Genomic DNA, 21864 nt, shown 5'->3' on the forward strand with positions numbered 1-21864 from the left:
TAGAGTTAATTTTTTTTAATCCAAATGTATCGATTGATGGGGTCAATCTTCTGAAACCGAATGTGAGGATAAATATTATTTTTTATATAACAAGCTATTCCACAAAATCCTTTATGAGAGGATTTCTTATTCTAGGTCGACCAAATAAGAATCCATTTATGTGGGGGACCTTAGATTCATCATTCTCCCAAGTTTCAACTAAAAAAATAAGATCAATATCACTCAAGATCCAACTAAAATAATGACCTTTATGCCATGGAAAACCATGACAATTCCCAAAGAGGCTCTAAATTATTCTCAATTCCTATTTATCACTCTTATTTTTGTCTCTATCTATAATAATAACTTTCCTATTTCTAATGATTTCCCATTTGCCTTCTTTTCTTACCTCCTTTACTTTTGAACCTCTTTCCTCAATTCAAATTGGTCTTTTGAAATAAGATCCTCATTTATAAAGATTCTTGATCTTCTTAGACTTGGAGTTTTACTAAGTATAGATAATTTATGGTCATTACAACTTACCTAAACACAAATTAGCCTACTTTTATGCTTAAGTATTTTTCAACTTACCTAAACTTCTTTATGCTTCAAGTTTGAATTTGTGACTTATTTTTTAGTTGTTGTTTTACTATTTCTAACGTGCTTCATCTTTCTGCTCTTTTATACTAATAATTATAAGTTTTAGGGTTCTTTTATGGTGCTCATGATCTAGTTCAATTATTATGTTCATTTCCTCTATGATGGGTTTGATATCTAGTTTATTATTTGTGCTACTTAAGATCGAATTATTATTTAGTTTTCCTCTTAACTCTTTAATATAATCTCTCAAGATGCATTTTTCTTCAACCATTGATTGTTTTTTGTTTTCTGTTTCTTGCATCCTATCTTTCATTCCTTGTAGTTTAGTCTCAAGTGTTACCATTTTACTTTCTAATGATTTGTAGCTATTTCCAAGCCTTGTGGGTATTTATAGCTTTTGTTCCATAAGTATTGTAGATAATTTGAATTTATGCTATGTAAGCATTGTAGATAATTCTAATTTATGTTCCCTTTCCCTTTCTTCTCTTCACTTTTATGAAGAGTCAATGTGATCATAAAGACTCTCTAAGGTGATTTTTCTTGGCCTTCCTTTGCTATATGGAGGCTTAGACATATGGGGTAAGTACTCAATATTTAACATATAACACTAAAAAACAAAAGAAAAAAGGTAAAAAGAACTTATGCACTTGGGATATTTGCGGAAGAAAATTCACCCTAGGTTCGAGTATTCGCCAAGAGGTCACAAATTAAATTCACAAAGAAGCCACCGAGATAGTATAAATATAAGTAACATTATAGATATTTAGATTAGAGATATTAGTGATATTAATAATAATATATTTGTATTGTTATTATAATAATATTGTTACTAATAATAGGTATTATTCACAATAATGATATTATTTATAGTAATTGTTGGATGAATGAAAGTAGTGCTCCCCGTGTGTTTCATGAAATGTGCCTAACAACCTCTTTGAGGATCCATTAGCTTTGATGATGGGTCTGTTTATCACCACCTGCAGGTTTTGGTGTAACAATAATCATGATTCAAATAATAATACCATTCTTATTAAATATTATTTAGATTATAGATTTTTTTTTTTTTTTTTTAAGCTGTGATTCACGGTCACTGAGTGGCCGCTACATCCACGGGAAAATATTGGGGCGGATCCACCCGAAGGGATCTGCCCGTCGGCTAATCTTAACAGGCCTAACCCCGAGGGCGTCGAGGAGATTTGACCCCGTGACCTCCCAAACTGGGAAAGTGCTTTAGCAACGGGAACTCGACCATTTGAGCTATCCCTTGGGGCTCAATTTAGATTATAGATTATAGATAATAAAAATTATTAATAATAATATGTAGATGATATATATTTATATTAATTTAACTTTAGGATTATTTTCCTTAATTAATTATCTACCTTAATTAATTAAATAGCATGACTTTCATATAATTTAGGTTTAGGGTTTTTCAGATGACCATTCTCCCTTTCTTTTATTTCTTGTACTTATACATCTTTTCTTCCTCCTCTTCTTTTGGCCATTGTCTCGAAGATGAATCCTCTTATGGATTTGAAATGTTAACAACTTTAAACTATCACCGTGGAAAATTTGAATTCTTTATCTACAAAAACACACAACAAAAATCTAAATCTACCAAATAATATATTCAAACAAAATTCAACCTTTGCAAATAATCTGGCAATCTATCTAAAAACATGAAAGCACACTGTGATTGAAATCTAAACTTCTAAAAAAAGAGAACATTTCTTGGCAAAAAAGTTGTTATTTTTAAGATTCCTCTCTTGAAGACTACCTAGACCTCAAGTACCCATAGGCACAATTTCAAAGACAATTTCAATGTAGTGAAACTAGATCAAGAGCTCACACTAAAGTGGTATTGATGCCACTAAAAATTATTGTAAGTGAGAGAGAACATGTGAAGGAATGGTATTGGTGAGATATCTTCCAATCCTTTTAGATAAATAGAGATTGTCTAGCAACACTTTTGAGACTCAACCTATTTTGGGTTACAAATCAGGAATGGGGATATTTGTTGTCCCACAAACTTCTAATTGATGAATATAGCTATAAGTTGTCACTGTCACATTGGAAAATACATTGGAGAAGAGCTCATTTTTTGCTGTAAGGATTGACTTCTCATGCCATGTGGGGAACATCTCATGCTAGGTGGGTTTAATTTTGAGTCATTTCTAGATGATGGGAAAAACATGACACCACCTCATCTAATTGCATAACACATGGTTTTAATGTAACGATTAGATCCCAAGTATGGTGATTCATGGTCCTTTGTGTGACAATGATTTTCCAACTGTGTGTAAATTTAATGGGTAAAATATCCATCATGAAAGCTATCATTTTATTGATCCCCATTTAAAGTAATATGATTTCCAATGCATGTACTGTGAAAATGATTCAAAGTGAATACTTAGAGTTGAATGACAATAAAGGGCAAGGTTAAATCACACAATTCTATTATATATTATCAAAAGCATTGAAACATGTTGTTTTATGTAGCCACATAAATACATTGAGCATACATGGAAATATCATTCCATACTGTGGGAAAATACAAACATGGGCTATCATGCTTAAAAGATATATTCATGCAATCTATTCCAAAATGATATTGTCATGGTTTCAATGTCAGTTTCAATTCAATGCATGGCTTCTTTTGACACATGGATACACATAGTCTATTATTGTGTATCGAAGGTTTGCATGGGCTGCACCCTTGAGTCCTAACTCTTGCAAAATTAATTGACTTTAGATGTATATTTATACCTTTTACTTAAGAACAAACAAAAAAATTGCGTTTCTTACTTGCATTGTTATATTTTTGTTTTATTTTTCTCACCCATTAATACATATTATGTGTAAAATTTGGGCAATTGTTGTGGATTACTTTGTGTTATAACATAGATTTAACATATTTGTCATTAATGATATGTTTATAACACCCTCATGACATCAAGGGAATATTTAGACAAAGTGGTTAGCATATGATATTGCCAGAAAATTTTGAGGAATGCCACCAACATCAATGCACTACAATCACTTAGCTCTTGGTTCACTCCCTTCCCTAGAGGTAGGGACTTGCTGTTGCACAAATTCTCTTGTTAAAGATGTTTTTAGTAATTACACTTTATATATGTGAATATATTCTTATAAAAATTGAAGGATTCTTGTGAAGGTTAAAAGCATTAAAAGTGCTTAAAAGGAAGGAAATTCCTTGTGTCAGATTAAAGGAGGTAGGACAACCTTTGTGTTTTTTTATTCTTTATATTTGCATGGGTTACTAGTTTGATTAGTGTTAATAACATTTATCTTGATGGTTCTTTCACTTCCATGTTAATAATAAATATTAGATTTACATCATTTATACCAATTAGCATGTCAAACTGTTACGAAACCAACTCATTAAAAGATAGAAAAGATAGATCAACGCCTTAGAAATAAGCCTCTTCGAGGGGGAAACCTCCTTTACATTACACAAATGAACAATTCTTGGATGATACAAATGACAAGACCTCCTTTCTATATATAGGAGTCTAAGGGGTCATAATATAATGAGAGTCGACATAACAATAATAATGTAAGGGCACAATAATAACAATAGTGGGCTTCTATGGGGCACAATAATAACAATATGGGGACTACATGGGCACAACAATATAATAAGGGGGTTGTACTAATAACAATAAGGGGTTACACTAGTAGTATAGGGACCTAACATGCCCCTCTCCTTCAAAAAGTGTTGTCCTGAATGCTTGAGTAGTTATTCATGCTTCTGTATAAAATTATTGTCCTCCCATGTGGAATCTTCAGAAAGTAAGTTCTTCCACTTGATGAGATACTCTGAAATTGATCGATTTCGTAGCTGTCAGGTTCTTATTTCTGTGACTGCTCCAGGTTCCAATATGATTTTTCCTTCCTTGTCAAGTTCTGGCAATATTTTTTGAATTGGGATTTTCTACAATTTTTGAATGAGTGGCCACACTTCTCCGTCCTTCTTCCATTCATCCCTTGTTTCGTTTATCCAATCTAGTTGGATATAGAAATAGCACAAAACAATGCTTCCACATCCTCATCCTTTCTTGAGAGTGCATCTCGAACAACATTATTATTCCCTTTTTTGTAGATGATTTCAAAGTTAGAACCCAACATATTCGTGACCCATTTTTTTTGTTCTTATAAAGATAATCTTTGTTCTAAAAAGTATTTAAGACTATCATGATCCATTTTTACCTTGAAGTGTCTTCCCATTATGTAAGGTCTACATTTCTTAAGTGCATTTAGTATTGCCAACATTTCCTTCTCATAAATAGCTTGCTTGAGATGTAGCCATAAAAATACCCAATCGCCTACATCAAAACTTCTTTCACTGCGATGTTGATCCGCGTGTTGTTTCATTTGATTCTGCACCAAAGTGGCTCTATCCTTTAAAAGTTGGAGAACTTGTTGTTGATGCTCTATCTGATTTTTCACTGCTTGAATATTTTTCTTCTTGATATGTCCTTCTATCTTAAGAGTTTGAGGAGTGGTAATTTCTTCCAATGCATTACAAGATATGGTCGGATTCATTTCTTGATGCTTGATGTGATCTTTCACTTTTTGAACATTTTTCTTCTTGATATGTCCTTCTATCTTGAGAGTTTGAGGAATGGTAATTTCTGCCAATGCATTACAAGATATGGTCAGATTCATTTCTTGATGCTCGATGTGATCTTTCACTTCTTGAACATTTTTCTTCTTGATATGTCCTTCTATCTTGAGAGTTTGAGGAGTGGTAATTCTTGCCAATGCTTTACAAGATATGGTCGGATTCATTTCTTCTTTCTCTAGGGTTGGTTCCTGGTGTATATCCTCTTCTTTTGACGTTTCTTGATCTTTTTCTTCCTCTTCTTCACAATCAATGTAAAATAATTTCTTCTCAGCACACTTATGACCTTTAATGTATTTGTTATCACAATTGTAACAAAGCCCTTTTGCTCTTTTTTCTTCCAATTGTTGTGGTTTCAACCTTGTAGGTTGTGGAAGGCTAGGAGAAACAACACTTCCATCTTTATAGTTGTGAGGGGTAGACTTCCTTGTTGCCACAATTTTTCTTTCCACTTTTCTTGCCAATCCAAATGCCTTCTCCAATGAATCAGGTTCCCAAAGACGAACCTCATGTTGAATGTTATCCTTTAAAGTCCATATGGAGACATCAATCATCTGCTTCTTTGAAATATCATTTTCCCTTATATTCAATTTTTGAAAGTCCTTAATAGGCTCTGCCATTGACCACTTTTGTTTTAGATTTATCAATTGGCTAAAGAAGGTGTTGCTCTTTGTATCCTCATAATGTGCTATCATTTCCTCCATGAAAATTGACCACGTAACAAGTGGTTTACAAGAACAAAGCCCTTTATACCATAAAAATTGATCTGGTCCTAAATATGAAGATGCAAAATGTACCTTTTGTAATAGTTGCACCTCATGTAGATCAAAATATTGCTCCATCTGTAGTGTCCAATTTACCGGATCCTTGCCATCAAACTTCCTCATATCGCCTTTTCTTGATTTTAGTAGCTCGATATTGAAATGATTGTAACTCTGTAATTTCAGATCTCCAAGTTCTGAAATTGCGTACTGCAGTAGCCCTCTGAGTCCTCTTTCTAACCCCACAAGTTTGATCAAGATTGAATTTTTCAAGGATGAGTTATGCCAAATCTCCCATGATGACCTAATTATAGACTAGTTTAGTAGAGAGAACTTGTACGAAGTGCTACGTGTCACTGTGTTAACCTTAGGACCTGAAACCGATACACAGAAAACAATGGTCCGTCCCCTCTCTGTAACTTCTTACTAAATTTCAATTTGATTCTTAGAGAGAAAGTTATGATGATTTTCCCAAGGTCACCTGTTTAGAATGTAATTTGGGAGTCTTCAAAAACTCTAACTTTCTCATATTATATCTCTGAAATTATAGCGAGACAAGATCTGAATTTAGACCTAAGCTTCAACAATATTTCGACTCAAACAAGTTTTAATTTCAGAGTCTGAACCTGCGTAGAAAGAAAATTATAGCGAAACTTCCACGATGACCTGTTTGAGATGAAATTCTGGATCTTGCAAAAACCCTAACTTCCTCAGATCATAGATCCGAAAATATAGCAGGAAAAGATTTGAAATTCAGACCCGAGGTTCAGACCGATTTATTGTCAAATGGGTTTTTTTTTAGCTTCCGAAACTTCATAGCGCAAAAGTTATAGTGAAAATTCCACGATGACCTATTTGGAGCAGCAAAACCCTAGAATCCAAAGCTCTGATAGAAATGTTTTGAAACCAACTCATAAAAAGATAGAAAAGATAGATCAATGAACAATTCTTGGATGATTACAAATGACAAGACCTCCTTTCTATATATAGGAGTCTAAGGGGTCATAATATAATGAGAGCCGACATAACAATAATAATGTAAGGGCACAATAATAACAATAGTGGGCTTCTATGGGGCACAATAATAACAATATGGGGACTGCATGGGCAAAACAATATAATAAGGGGGTTGTACTAATAACAATAAGGGGTTACACTAGTAGTATAGGGACCTAACACAAACTTGTTTAAGTCCCTTTTGATCATGAAAGAAAACTGACTATAGAAAATCACACGCCCTTGAAAAATCTTCATTCACTATGTTATATTTCTATGTTCATATATGGAACATGAAGAAGTGGAACAAAATCAAGCTAATTGACAAAACATTGTAAACAACCCAAGTACAATATCCCTTGCAAGCGATGAAGAAATCATGCAAATAGCTCAAGAAACGACAACAATTTAACTGATGAATGATGATCAATATAATTGAATGTTACACTATTTATATTTTGAAATGTGTCGTTATAAAAGTCATACATTTTATTTTGTAAATACAAAGTATCCTAGTCAATACAACTATAGACTACCAATAATTATAAAAAATATTTATTGACATTTTGTTTATCACGAGACTCTATGTTTCCCATTTTTTATGACTCTTAATCTTATATAATAAATTGAATTTCTTATTCCATCGCAATATATATTGTTATAAAATGTTATGCCATTGATAAATATATGAATAACTTACATTATTATGATAAACCAAGTGTAATGTATTTGTATATATATTTTTAAACAAGACAATACATTAATTCAAGGATTATATCCAAATACATTAACTAAAATATAAAAACAGTCTCATTATAAAAATATTTGATTTTGGATGAATAATTGAAATTTTATTTAAAGGAAAATTTGATAGTAAAACATATCAATATGTTTTATGCATTTTTATACCTTCATACATTTTATGCATTTTTATTCATTGTCTCATCTAAACCATTACCGTGCACTCATACACAATCATTGTTATGTATTCACAATTTTTATAATTAAACACCTTAGTGGATAGGCAATATATAAACATTCATATGCACAAGATTAGATTTCTAAGTACAACATCAACAACATTCATTTTAATAATATCATTAGCATTACTGCTATTATTATTATTACCAATATTTTATTATATATAAAAGTATATACATATTAATGCTTACTCATATATAGAATACCTATACTTTATAATATATATTATAGATAATATAAGTTTTTTGCTTAATTTTTTAGTTGTTTAAAAATTTGAATTATAATAAACATTTTCTAAAACTTACAAAAACCTTCGTATATTATTAAAAAAAAAATACATAAACAATTCCATGAAGAAAATTAAAATCCACTTATTTTAATTATTTTCTCGAACGATATAATTTTGTTATTAACATATTTTTTTCAATAAAATAAAATCAAGTACTTCTCTCTTTCCAAAATACTTGTTGCTACTATTATTAATGATTTAACAAAATACTTGCTTTTACTATTATTAATAATTCAACGTATCTCATTTGATGTTTTAATAGTTACTATGCATACAGGGGAGTAATCTAATTATTTTTATGCTTATCTACTTATCTGTCTTTTTTTCAACTATTAATAATCAATGATTTAACTTATCTTATTTCATGTTTTAATAGTTACTATGCATACGGAGAGTAATCTAGTTATTTTCATGCTTATCTACTTATTTGTCTCTTCTTCAACTATTGATAATCTATAACAAGTCTGCAATGCAGTAATATAAAGGGAATTTTTCTGCAAGAATTTTTTTTGTTTTATATTATGATTAAAAACAGTACATATTTATGATGGACATATCGTCCTCATAAACTTTGTGATATCCACAATATGACTATATGGGAGAAAGAGGAAAAAAAATAGAAAATATATGATTTGCCAATTTATTAATATTAGTGTTGATTTGTTTACCAAAAATATTATGTTTGTAATTTATTAATATTAGTGCTCATTTGTTTATAGGGTTTTGGATAGATGATGATCAGATGTTTTGTTAAGATATTCCATTTTTTGATATGAAATTAAAAGTTCAATTCTTTACCTGAAAAATGATATATTAAACATTATAAAAATATAATCCCATTATAAAGATATAATCCCACCAGATTTTAAAAAGATATTAGAACTAATTCAAATATATATATATGAAGAAATATAAATTTGTTACCAGATTTTAAAAAGATATTAGAACTAATTCAAATATATATATGAAGAAATATAAATTTGTTTTGGGGGAGCAATTGGGAGCTAAAGAGAAAAAAATGATGAAAATGGGGACAAATAAAAAAAAATGATGGAAATGGAGAAAGTGTAATATGGAGGCACTGATAGTAATGGCACCATCAATTGGGGCCACAAGCTGTTCATGCAAGTATTTTTATTCAGTGTTGAAATGTAATTCACGAAGCTGATTTTGTTTATAATTCTACTTTGGCAGTTTAGATTGCTTCTAAATACATTTTAAATGGAAGCGTGCGTATTCTCCTCAATCTAGATTTCCGCTGAATATATTTTATTTACGAGTTGTGTATTCTCCGCAGTCATGGAATTTGACATTCGATAAGGCTTTTTCTGTTTTTAAAATATATAATCCAATCCAACGTATCTCCTATAATCCAATCCACATATTTTTTTAAATTATTTTCTAGCATTTACAAGTTATCCCCTAACCTTGATTATTTTATTATGATTAAAATATTTAAATTAAATAAATTTACTATCCGATTTTCTTCTAATCCCACACTCTAAAATAACTATATTTATTATTATATTTAAAATAAATAAATTTATTACCCAAATTTCTTCGAATCCCACAATCTAAAAATAAATAAGTTTATGATCGCTCCAATACGACATATGGTATGTGATTAATTTCGAAGATTTGGTAAATGTTTTGGTATTACTTTTGGAGATTTTGGTAAATGTTTTGTTAAATATGATAAAACCATATAACTCAGAACCATTATAGCTATAATTCTAGTAACAGTGACTGTCCGATTGAGTTGCATGAATGAATGGTAGGAATAGTCAGTTACAAGATCGTCGTGCTTGGCGAGCCATATTTCCTCTGCTATCGGGTCATAAATGAACGGCGGGTATATATGTCTATTGTTCGATTTCGGCCTTAGCAAAATCCAACGATAGGCATATACACCCGCCGTTCATTTATGGCCCGATAGCATGGGATTTATTGACGGCCCTAGTGCTCATGTTCGTATTTTACCTTTTGTTGTTTTCTATTCAATGGAAAAAATAGACTACCGTCATTTTAAAAGAGGGAGTTATATATTTATGTGAATATTTAGATGTTTGACTGCATATTTCACTCACTGTGTAGTTATGGCGAATTTTTTTTTTCCAACTAATAGTTAGGATAAAAAAATTTACAATGAAAACCCCATATGCTTTATAGAAACACCGTGAGTAAAAAGAATGAAAAAACTACTCAATTAGTGCATAAAAGATCCAGCTTTTCTGATCACTTCGTCAATGAGGAACTTAAAGAAAATCATACTAGATTCTAGAGAGATCTGTGCTAGCTTCCATATTCTTCTCCCAGAAGAGATATTTACCATCCAATAGCGAAAAGACATCGAATAAATATGACTCTTGAGAGAAATCTTCCTTAAACCCATTCAATAACAATCTTAACCCATTCAATCACAATCTTAAAATCCCCACCATCTTGATCCCATCAATAACGAACTAAACTATACATTAGAAAATTCCACACAACACAACACAACCACTTCCAACTGCCACAAGTACCGCTCCCTCCATGCCAAAAAGAAGCGCAATGAATGTTCAGGGCAGAATTTGATGCGCAGAGTTTGATGGAGACCCCACGTCCACATCTTGCGGTTTTCCATCCTTTTTCAATTGTTGGTTTCTCGCTGAATTTTAGATTTACAAGGAGTTGGTTCTTCTCCATGTCCAAACTCCAGTAGCAGAGCCAATACTAACAAATACAAAAAAATGACTTTCAATATGATGCTAAAATTTTAAATTATTAAATAAAATCGATTCTTTTGGGTAGATATAATAATTTTCCATCCAATCTTGGTAATGTTACCTTTGATTTTTCACTTTTTGATTTTTTTATTTAATCTTATTGATGGAGTAAGAATATCAGGTTGATCTCCTGGAATTGTAGGGGTATGGGAGCAAAATAGAAGAAGAAGCCATCAAAAGTCTGATAAGATCTGATTCTTGTGACATACTCCTCATCAAGGAGACTAAAATGGAGGATAAGGCCTTCCTCCATATCGGCAAAAATTTATGGAAGAGAAGCGAAGGGCAAGCAGTCTCAACCCGGGGTGCCTCAGGAGGCCTGGGCACCCTCTAGAATGCAAACAAATTCTCAAAGGTTAAAGAGGTCACCAACTCACACTGGCTGTTCACAAAGCTGAAACATGTTGACTCAGATGAGACCCTCTGTCTCTTTAATGTGTATGCTCCAGTTAACGCAGGAGAGAAAAAGACCTGCTGGGATTCCATTAGAGGATTGGCAGATTCTGAAGATCTAGCAAACATCATCATTGCCGGGGATCTAAATCTCACTTTACCTTTGGCTGAAAAACGTGGAGGAAGCATAGTAAGGGATCCGGCGCGCGAATGGGTGGAGGATCTCCTTCAGGATTGGGATATGATCGACATCAAACCTTCGTCGGGCAAGCACACCTGGTCCAACAGAAGGCTCGGTCTGGGTCACATCGCTGCAAGTTTAGACATATTTCTTGTTCAAAGTACTTTCCTTCTTCTTGGTTTAGAATCTAGAATGCATATTCTCCCTTGCAGTGTATTGGATCACAGACCCATCAAACTTGATCTTGTGGCCCATATGGATCAAGGTCCCATTCCTTTTAAATTCAGTTCCCTTTGGGTCAAGGAACAGTCCTTTATGCAATTAGTAAAAGACACTTGGAAGCAACCTGTCAACGGCTCTGCCTTCTTTGTTTGGGAAGAAAAGCTTAGGAGAGTGAAAGCTGCCTTGAAAACTTGGGCAAAATCCCTTCCTAACCCAGCAGTGGAAAGGAAAAAGATTCAAGAATGCCTCGAGAACCACCATTTGAAATCGGAAAATGAAGTGATCACAAAAGAAGTCCTTGACAAGGAGGCAGATCTTCAGCAAAAGCTACTCAAAGCAAGCTCGACCGAGGAAGAGTATTGGAGGGTCAAATCTCGTAGGCTTTGGCTCAAGGCAGGAGATAGGAACTCTGCCTTCTTTCACAAGCAAGCCCAAGCTCGGAAAAACTTCAACTCCATCTCCGAAATCAAGGAAGAGAACATCAATCACAGAGATATACAAAGTATAAAAAATGCTGCCTTCCTTCATTTCAAAAATCTGTATAGTGAAAAAGAGGGCCTGGGGCAGACTTCAACTTTAGTAAATGAGGTGCCCACTCTGATTTCGGCCAGAAAGAATCAGTCTTTGGAAGCAGAAATCACTAATGATGAAATCAAACCGCTCTCTTTGCCATGGAGCCTGATAAGGCTCCGGACCCAGATGGCTTCACTGCCAGATTCTTGCAGAACTGTTGGCAGATTGTGGAAAAAGATTTATGCAGAATGGTCCGGAAATCTCAAGCTTGTCAGAAAATAGGGGGAAGCACCAACTCAGCTTTCTTGGCCCTTATCCCTAAGGAAAAAGGAGCCAACACCTTCTCCAGATTTCGCCCTATCTCCCTTTGCAACATAGGCTACAAACTGATAACAAAAGTGATTGCCAACAAGCTGAAAACTATTCTACCTTCCATTATTCCAGAGAATCAGGGAGGTTTTATTCAGGGAAGATAGATAGTGGATAATTTTATCTTGGTCCAAGAGGCGATTCACTCAAGCTTGACCCGAAAAGAGAAAGGAATGGTTGTCAAATTAGACCTTGAAAGCGCCTTTGATAGGGTGAGACAGATTTCTGTTGGATGTCTTGCACAAATTTGGGTTTGGCCCCAAATTCATTAGCTGGATCAAGGCATGTATCAGTGATCCATGGATCGCCCCTTTGGTGAATGGGAGGGCCACTGACTTCTTCAAAGCCTCTAGAGGGCTGAGGCAAGGGTGTCCTCTATCCCCCTTGCTCTTTGTCTTCCAAGCTTCTGTCCTCAGTTTCCTCTTGAATAAAAAGCAGTTAGACCAAGAAATAATGGACTAAACATCGCAAGAGGTGTCAAAAGCATAAATCATGCACTGTTCGCGGATGACTCTCTCTTGCTGGGTGCTGCCTCCTTACCCTTGGCTAAAAGATTCAAAGAAGTGGTGGATGCCTATTGTGAAGACTCAGGAAGTAGCATCAATAAAGGCAAATATCACATTTTCTGCTGGAATGCAACGATCAGAACGACTCAAGCCATTTCTAACTGTTTTGGTTTTGCAGCCTCCTCTACTTGGTCATCCTTCAAGTATCTGGGGCTGCCTGTCTTCCAAAAAAGAGCCCTCAACAGAGATTGGCTGCCTATGTTGGAAAAATTCAAGTCTAAAATTCGATCCCGGGGATTCAACTGGCTCAATCTAGCAGGTAAGACAGTGCTAATAAAAGCTGTTTTGAATAGTCTTCCCATTTATCAAGCTGCAGTGATGATGGCTCCTATTGGCATCACCAGGAAAATGGAGGAGTATATAAGAAACTTTTTTTGGAAAGTTGGCAAAGCAAATGAGAAGAGAATTCCATTAATAAGCTGGGAAACAATCTCCTTGCCCAAAATGGAAGGCAGGCTGCACTTTAAGAATATCAGCAAACAAAATATTGCATTGGGTGCAAAACTGTTATGGAGGATAATTGCTCCAAACCCGGGTTGGGCTCAGCTTGTGTTATGGAAAAAATACTTCCGTGGGCAGAGAGCACGCTGCCTGGACAATCCTATCACCACCTCTGGAACTATGATACATAAGTTGTGCGAAAAAGCCTCTGCCTTAATTAAACAGCATGTGTACTAGATTCCTGGAAACGGAAAGCGCATCAATATCTGGGAGGACCGCATTATGGGCAGCGACCCCCTTACTGATGATCGATCTATGGTTCTGTTAAAAGACTGGATGGATAGAGTAGGTGTTAAAAAGCTGTGGGACTTATCACAATGGGAGAATAACAACTGGCAGAGATGGGGAAATCTTGAGCTGCCATCACACCTATCCAAAGAATATGCCACCCTCCTCACCCACTTAAAAGGAAAAGCCCCATTGAATATCAGGAATGTAGATACTCGGGGATGGGGTTCGATCTCGGGTAGTTACACAGTTTCACAGGGCTACAAACAACTCTCTCAGCATTCGAATGTGCCGCCTGACCCGAAGCCCTGGCAGGGGATCTGGTCTCAAAAAATGATCCCCAAGATAGACATCTTTTGCTAGCTTCTTTTCCATCACAGGATTTTGACCGAGGACAGGCTTCGTAAAAGAGGTGTTATTGGACCCTCTGGCTGCTCGCTGTGTGAAGATCATGAAGAAAATGCCGCTTACATGATGCTATTCTGTAAATTTGCAGTTAATCTATGGAAGGAGGAGTTAAGCCCTTTGAACTCTGACTTCGCTCCTCCTAATCACTGCTCAGATTTGTTCTCAAACTGGAAGCGCATGTATCCTAGTGGCACTTCTCAGAACCTTCATATCAAAGAAGCCTGGCTCGCTCTTCCTAAATTAATCTGCTGGCACATATGGCTGGAAAGAAATCAAAGGATTTTCAATGACAAAAAGAGCGACCCCAAGATAACCTGGGTAAAAATTAAAAGCCACTTGAAAGAATGTTTGGGAGACCAGCTAGATAGAGCAGATCTTAGCGATCAAGACGCAGCTTGGGGTGACTCTCTGGGCCTCCATTTTGTTGATAAAGTCAGGCTCCCCCCTCCCCTAGAGCATTGGCAAATCCATCTCAAGGTTGCAGAACTCGTTGAGTTTTGCAAAATAAGGTAAGAAAAACTCTCTTCTTTGACAGTGCTGCAAAAGGCAACCCCGACAGCTCCAAAGCAGGTGGTGTTATTAAAAACACAGATGGCAGAATTGAATCTAGATATGCTTGGGGAGTGGGCTTCAACTCCAGCATTCAAGCTGAAGCTCTGGCTCTCCTCCAGGGGCTCAAGCTGCTCATCTCTCTGGGTATCAAAGATGCAATTATTTTTGGGGACTCCCAGTCCATTATAAAGGCCACTGTGGATAATTGCTCTCCTTCAGATTTAAGATTATCAAGACTTCTGAGCAGAATTAGATTCCTGACAAATACCTTCTAGAATCTGGAGTTTCTTCATGTAAAGAGAGACAACAATAAAGAAGCCGATGCTGAAGCCAACAAAGCGGTTCTTCTCCCCCCGAGAGCTCTCCTAAGAGACGAAGATGAAGGCTGGGATCCCATTCCTTAACCGTCTGTTTAAAATGTTTTACTGTCTTTTATTGAAGCAGTTTTTTTGTATTTGCAATTTAGGAAAGATAGATAAAGCTACAAGAACTACAGCTAGCAAAAATCGCAGGCTCATTAGAGGGGAAGTCATTTGGTTCCTGGCAGATAAGAAATCTGATCTCTGTTTACCTCATTGTAATCTGAATTAAGGCTTTCCAGCCAAGAATCAATATATCAACCTTATCGTTTCTGTAAAAAAAAAAGGAATATCAGGTTGATTCAACATATATAATAAGTCTGCCAAGGTTGTTCATGAAAGGATTTTTATTCTTAATTAGAAGCTAATTTTATTTTTGATTTTAATGTTGTTTAATTGAAGTTATTATAATTTTTTTTAAGTTTGATATTTTAATTTTCCCAATATATGTTACAAGTAGAATAAGCCAAGTTAATTTTTGAATTGAATTTTAATAAATTTAATGCCTTCATAAGTTTAATTTTTATTTATTTATTTGAATTTTAATAAACTTAATGCTTTTGATAAATGTAAAAAAGAAGAAAAGCGTGTCAATCCTAATAGTCATAAATGTCCAATCTTATGCTAAGGCCATGTGGCAAGCAACAAGCTACCTTAAATCAATAGGTAGCTTATTAGACAAGCATTTTATCAACCAAGCATTTGCTGTAACCAACAAGTTTCTTTTCATTTAGATTAGCCTAAGGGAAATTAACCAACACGTTTCTTTTCATTTGGATTAGCCTAAGGGAAATTAAGTGCACTAACATGGTGGTAATCATAGATCACATTTGGTGAGGATCTACTCTCTTAAGAAATTCAGGTAAGAGCACATAACCCATTATTCTAGGGCATAAAGATTCAGGTAAGAGTACATAACCCATTATTCCAGGGCCTAAATATTTTGGGGCAACACTTACTACATAGACCAAAGGATTCTTCAAAATGGAAATTGGAAATTGTGTTTTAGGTTGTCCAACTGTCTCTATTGATTGTGTTTGCATTGACTTGTTGTTTGTGAGTCTTTGTTTTTGAACATGAGTGATTTCTCTATGTCTTAGAGAAAAGGAGCATAGGTGCTTACCAAGCTACAACATCGTTGGGAGCTGCGTCTATGAGTTTTTAGAGAGGGGAGTTGTGCCAATGGGTTGTCAAGGTGGAGATGCCCAGGAAGATAGAGCAAAGGTGTCTGGAGAAGGAGTGGGAGCATAAAATCATAGTGATTATAGAGATGGAAACAACTTGGTAGGGATCTGGGTATTATTCTTTTGTGAAAAATCCTATTGGGTATTGCAATTTTGTGAAAAAACCCTATTGGGTATTGCACAATTTGTTTCATTGTGTGAATATTTTGTGGGTGTGGCTTGATATTGTCTACCATGGGAGGATTACAATCCATCTCAATATAATAAAGTAGACTAGTTGTAGTGGAGCACACCTACACAAAAATGTGCACAACCGAAGGGGCATTTCTAGAACCTAATAGCCACACCTCAGGGAAATCATGGAAATACAGAAGGGATATGATCAACTTCACTTGTAATTAATAGTCTGTTGAAGTGGTTGTGTTTTTTTACAAACTTATATGGATCCATTCCATAGTGCTATGGAAGCTTTGATTCCTCCCCTCGTCAGGAACTACTCCCCTTGAAGATATCAAATATTTTGGATCATCCTACACAATGCGGTAGTTAAGTTCATCACTTCCAATGCATACCGTGGAGGAGAATACTACAAGGCCAAAAATAGATTTGATTGGTAAGGAAAAACAACTTAATTTTTTTTTCTAATATTTTTGGGCTTTAATGTTGATTTTGAATTTGAAACTTTTATTGTTTTAAGCCTAAAATCATAAGAATCAGGGAAAAAATGTTTGCATCTTACTTTGTTAAGTATTTCATGAGAATTAAAGAAAACATAAGCATGTCATGTGGAATATGTAAACATAAATTTTTTTAAGTGGAATATGTAAACATAAATATAAGCAATTAGTGTAATTTTGATATATGTATTCCTATTGTAGAAATAAATTGAAAGAAAACTAGATGACCAATTGAGTTTCAAGGAATCATAGACCTACCATTCATTCTTTATGGTCGTGATAACCATTAGTGTAGAGTTTTTATTAGAATATCCAACAATTTTCAATTTTTAAAAGACATAATCATAGGACTAGAAGTCATGTGCCTTTATCTTCCTTATCAACAAATTATTTAGTAAAACTTTAAGGCTTAACATGAGGAAATTTAAGTCCAAACATAGATAAATTTTGCAATCCTTTAGTATTCCTTGAAACCAGAAAGAGCAAGCAAGAGATATGGAAAATTAGGTAAAATGCATTCAAATTATGTCTTTATTCAAATTGATTGTTAGTGAGAACTCAATGCTATGTACATACTAGAATTTATAGGATTTTGTACAAAGTCTGGTTTTTTGATGTTAGCCACTACGAATATGTTGTTGTTTCTTGCATAAGGGCATTCAATGTATTATTGTTTCAATGCACTGGCCTTTTGATAATCAATTAAATTATTTGATGGAAGCTTCAATGTACATGGAGAAAGTGATATTGTGGTGGCAAGGGATATGGTACCTAGCAATGTTACCCAATGTATAGGGTTCATATGGTAGAAATGTTGCTTCAATGTACAATATGAAGATGGTACTTGGCAACGCCACTTCAATGCACTAGGAGAAGGGAATATGTTGTAGTTACTATGGAAAATTTGTATGTAGGTGAAATATGGAATGGGTGGTGGGGAGGCAGTTAAAGGAGGAAGTGCATGAGATAGGTGGCAAGTTAGCATTAAAGGAAATAACATTTTATGTTTATTAATGCTAGCTACAAAGTTAGCATTAATGAATCTCTATAGAAATTAGGTTGTATATTTGCAACTGATCATGAAGTTTTAATCAAAATCACAAGACAAAAACCTACTCTACCGCTCTACGGACATTAATTCACAATTTAGAACAAAAAAATCAAACATGCAAGAAGAAATAACACACATGCAATAAGTATTTTTATTTGGGGAAAGAAATCTGCTAAAATCCCCAATGCCTACTTGCATTAATCAAAATAATAGAGATGTATTACAATTGCTTTCCTAATTGAGCACATCTTGCAAGTGCTTAACCTATCTCTATGCTCACTAAAGGCCTCTGACCTAGACTTAGTTAATTTTTGCGTTGGCTTTAGCTCCTATTTCCTTGCGTTGTAGGAAATTCCTCTAATTGAATTTGGAAATTCCTTAGGTTGATCATCTGACTGCATGTAACACTTGTACACTCAAGACTAATCTACAAATGATGTTACATTGCCTTGAAATCTCCACCTCAACTGGGTAACTCGAATTCTCTGCATGCGCTAGCTATTTTGGGACGATTGGTCAGTTAACTGAAAGATCACTGAGTTTGAGTGAAGTCCCATTTCTTAACTTACCTTCCACTAGTTCCTCCAAAAGTTGGAACTAGTTTAACTGAAAACAACATGAGATAACTGACCTTGATTACTACAAATTAGAAATCACACATGCTGAACTGAATTCTAATTCCTCCAACTCAAATTTACTTCGTAAACTAGGTGACACAAGCCATGCCACACAAGTTAACATCATCCAAGTTATCTGTTGATGTGGAAATTCAATTTTTCTCAATTTAATCAAGGCAAAATCAAATTGATAATTTCTAACTTTGTTTTCAACACTCCCTCTCAGTAAGAAAGGGATTATCAACCACCCCTATCCTGTACCTGTGGAACTCGAACTTCCCTCTTGACAAGGCCTTTGTCAAAATGTAAGCATCTTGTTCCTCCGTCAGAATGTACTGCAACAACATTAACCACCTATGTACTCAATTTTGTAAATTGTTATACTGAATATATATATGCTTGGATTGATCGTGAAAAACATGATTTTCAGAGAGCTCGATGTAACTCTGATTATCATAGTAGATCACAGTTGGATCCACTATCTGACCAAACAATCCAACAAGTATATTTCTCATCCAAATTGCCTCACATGCTGCTTGACTCGAAACCATGTTTTCTGCTTCTGGCGAGATGAGTGCCATAGATCTTTGCTTCCTATTGTACCAAGAAACCGTTGTGGACCTAATATTGAAAATTCCACCTGATGTACTCTTTCAGTCTGATGGACTCCAATCCTAATCTGCATCTGTGAAGCCACATAACTTCACTCCCTCTATCTGTCTATACCATAGTCCAAACAGGGTAGTGCCTCTAAGGTACCATAGAACATGCTTAGCTGCCTTCCAAACTAATTTGGTTGGCCTAACCATAGCTTGGGTCAGTTAGTTGACTGCATATCAAATATATAGTCATGTGTTCACAAGATACATTAATGAACCCACCAACTACCAGTAAACAATAGGATCCACTTTCTCACTTGAAGTGGCATCCTCTTTCCTCTAGTTGGTTGCTAGAGATGTCTCCATGGGTTTGCAACTATCCATGCAAAATCTCTAAAGTATCCCGTTGGCATACTTTCTCTGAGAGACAAACAGTTCCCCATCGCCTTTCCATACTTCCAATCTGAGGAAGTAGTGCATGAGACCCATGTCCTTTATTTAAAACTCTCTTGCAAGGTCCTCCTTGCAAGATATGATCAACTACTCATCACCAGTTAAAGTAAATTCATCCAAATATAAGAAAATAATAAAAAATTTACTTTCTACCAAAATATGATAGAGGTTTGCATCCACTTCACTTTTGGTGAAGCCCAAACCGGTTAGATAACTATCGATCCTCATGTACCAAGCATGGGGTGCTTGCTTGAGATCATAAAACACTTATTTGAGTCTGCACACATGAGACTCTCGAAGCCTTATGGTTTCTTGATATACACCTCCTCCTCAATAACTCCATTGAGGAATGCTATTTTTACATCCATCTGGTGAATCTTCCACCCCATCCATGTAGCCAGAACAAGAATTGATCTAATGTATGAGTACCTTGCTATAGGAGAAAAGGTCTCCTCATAGTCAATCCCCTCAACTTGAGAGTACCCCTTGGCAAAAAATTTGGCCTTGTACTTTTCTATGCTTTCGTCTGCTGCACACTTTACGTTGAAGATCAATTTCAAACCCATAACTAATTTGTATGCTAGTCTTGGGACCACTTCCCAAACAATGTACTTTACAATGGATTGGTATTTCTCCACCATTGCATCAATCCATACATGTTTCTCTACTGCTTCCTCAAAAGAGTATGACTCGGTCTCTACAAGTTACTCATTAGAGCCATGTAGCACCGATTTGGTGTCCTTCTCTGCCTATGATGATTTGAAGGAGCACCCACATTCTCCCTCGCATCCTACACAAGTCTCTCAGATTCCCTGGTCCTTTTCCTGCCTTCTCTAGATAGTTCTGCTTGAGTGGCTGTATCCACTCTCTGTTCCTCAATTTGTGGCTACTCCACAACTTCCTAAGGCTCCTCCTTTGGAGCTAAAAGCTCCTCTTCTTGTGGGATTTGAAGCTCCCTGTCAAGAGAGCACCACATTGCTTTATATTCATCAAATTTACCTCCCTTCGTACAACTATCATTTTGAGGGATGGAAAGTACACACATTAGTTGCGGGGAGTCTCTGTGTAACACAAAAATAACCCCAGTTTTTCTGTCAGCTCTAGCTTCTTCCTTGATTCTTTGGAGACATGGCAGTAAACAGAGGCTCCAAAAATCCTGAAGTGCGACACATCTAACTTTCTCCTCGAGAAAGCCTCCTCCAGTGTAATCATGCTTTCAAAATCCGATGAGGACTCCAGTTCTGAAAACATACTGTTGTGTTCCATGCTTCAACCCACAAATGTAGAGGTAGGCCTTGATCATGAAATATTGCCCTCGCTGCTCCCACAATGCTACCGTTCTTTCTCTTAGCCACCCCATTCTACTTGTGGGTTGTGGGGTGTTGTCAACTCTCATCGAATGCCTCCTTTTGCATAGAAACTTTTTAATTCATTCAATACGTACTCACCTCCATTATCACTCCTGATTTCATTCACCTTATTGCACTTTTCTTTCTCAACGAGTGGCTTGAATTCTACGAACTTTGAGAATGTTTCATCCTTCTTCCGCATGAAGAAGATCCAACACTTTTGTGAGAAGTCATCAATAAAAATGACAAAGTATTTGTGCTTGGCAGTGGAGGCTATTGAGAAAGGTCCACAAACATCAACGTGAATCCTTTCTAGGACTACATGTCCTTTGATGTCCTCAGCACGGAATGTAGATCTTATGTACTTCCCCATAGTACATCCTTTTCATACATCTTGTTGCTCAAGTGCTCCTTTTGGGAAGTCTATGGTTATATACTGCATGATCTTCAAAGTGCCATGATGCAAATGGCCAAGTCTTCTACATCCCGGCTCTGCACCTTCTCCACATTTTTTCTGAATATAGCACACTCCTCCACATCTATCTTGTAGGTTCTTCACATGAACCCTGATCTGCTTCTCCTTTCCCGTGGCTATGTATCTCACGAATTCCTTTCCTTTGCTG

The sequence above is a fragment of the Pinus tabuliformis genome, chromosome 6, assembly GCF_031772625.1.
Source record: "Pinus tabuliformis cultivar Carrire ecotype Pingquan chromosome 6, CPIR1, whole genome shotgun sequence".
Lineage (NCBI taxonomy): Eukaryota > Viridiplantae > Streptophyta > Pinopsida > Pinales > Pinaceae > Pinus > Pinus tabuliformis.